Below are 1,675 nucleotides of genomic sequence, written 5' to 3' on the forward strand. Positions count from 1 at the left end.
CCATATGGTCCTCCGTGCCTGCCAGGAGCTATTTCTGAGCAGACAGCCAGGAGTAACACCTGAGCAACGCCAGGTGTGGCCCAAAAACCAAAAAAAAAAAAAATAGAAAAATAAGTACACATGACAATTATAGAGAAATACATTGCCTATCTTGAAGACAGGCAGGGGGTGGGAGGGGGTAGGAAATGGGGGAACAATGTTGGTGGGAAAGTTGCATTGGTGAAGAGAAGTGTGCATTTTTTTTAAAATATGGAATTTGCGTGTCATCCTTGTGCAGGGGCCATGCTAATCTTCTCTATATCATTCCAATTTTAGTATATGTGCTGCCAAAGCGAGCACCGAAGTGTGCATTTTATGGCTGAAACTCAATAACAAATATGTTTGTAACCATTGTGCTTAAATAAAGAAATTATTTAAAAAAAGTGAACAGTCTACTGAGTATATATATCACATATTCTTTCTCTTATAATTTTGTTTTTAGGGCCACACCTGCCAAAACTTAAGGCTGCCTTCTAGCTCTGCATTTAGGAACTATTTTTGGTGGGCTTGGGGGGACCATGTAGGATACTGGGGATGGAACCTGAGTCAGCTGTGTGTAAAGTAAGGGCCATACCTACTATACTATTGTTCCAACCCCATTAATATTTTTATGAAGAAAATAACTGTTAGGTCACACCTTATTTTACCCCAAAGATCATCCCTGCTTTCTTTGTATCTGTTTGTTTACAACTTGGTTTCACCCAAAACAAAAATTCTCATATATTAACCTGGGCAGGACAAGCTCAGGATATCTGCCCTAACTGGGGGTGGTCCCTTTACTCAATGAAAACAGTTCTGGCAGGAAACTTATGTGATTCATCCTCAACCTGATTTGGATTATTTCATGAGCAACCTCGATTCAGACTTGTTCACTTGATATTGGTGATATGGCATGTGGGTGATATTACAACTGGTGCCCAAACAAGGACCTAGAACCAAGGGACCCAAGAGGACTGCAACGATGCTGTTAAAAGAAACAATCCCAGGAAATTTCTGTGTAGTGCTGGTTAGGGAGATTATGGAGTTTGATGTCCAGAAAGAAGAGAAGGGATCACAAGCTGCCAATGTATCCAGACCTGGTGGAATGCCAGTGAAAGGTAGCAAGTATGCTCCCAGTCGACATAGGTTCTGTCGATTCATCCTCCCGGCCTCCTCAGCTGTTCTACCACCTATGGAGGCAGAGGTCCCCTCAGGTGAGATAGAAAGAGGCTGTGAAGGAGAAATAGTTGAAGACCTGGGCAACATCCCAGATGTTGACATCTATCGTCTTTCCTCTACCAAAGGCTTTTGCAAGGACCTCAGACACCTAATCTGCAGCAGTTTATTGAGAAGATCCCAGCAGCCACCATAGAAGATGAAGGATCCAATCCCAGTTAAAGCCCAAAGGAGGAGATGTTGTTTTTAGAACCTCTTGTAACTTTTTCCTAGGCTAATCTCTTGACCCTATTTGCATCAATCACTATATTGCTGGTTAAATTGTGTTTTATTTGTATAAATCTTATTGTTTTCTTTTACAACCCACTGCAAACAGAAAATTTCATATCCAACTTTAGTGCTTTAGTACTAGTTTGCATACTTCTGAGGAAATGCATACTGTTGTTTTAAAAGTTCTCAGTTTTCCTAGTGAATTTTCCCA

The 1,675-nt window shown here is 41.1% G+C and overlaps 1 non-coding gene across 1 annotated transcript; it reads right to left on the reverse strand.

Moving 5' to 3' along the window:
• Positions 1-232: 232 nt before the first annotated feature.
• On the reverse strand, positions 233-339 carry LOC126000297 (U6 spliceosomal RNA). The gene has a single exon (XR_007492648.1). It is a non-coding gene; the product is annotated as a U6 spliceosomal RNA (small nuclear RNA).
• Positions 340-1,675: the final 1,336 nt, after the last annotated feature.

This window comes from Suncus etruscus, chromosome X (genome assembly GCF_024139225.1).
Source record: "Suncus etruscus isolate mSunEtr1 chromosome X, mSunEtr1.pri.cur, whole genome shotgun sequence".
Classification (NCBI taxonomy): domain Eukaryota; kingdom Metazoa; phylum Chordata; class Mammalia; order Eulipotyphla; family Soricidae; genus Suncus; species Suncus etruscus.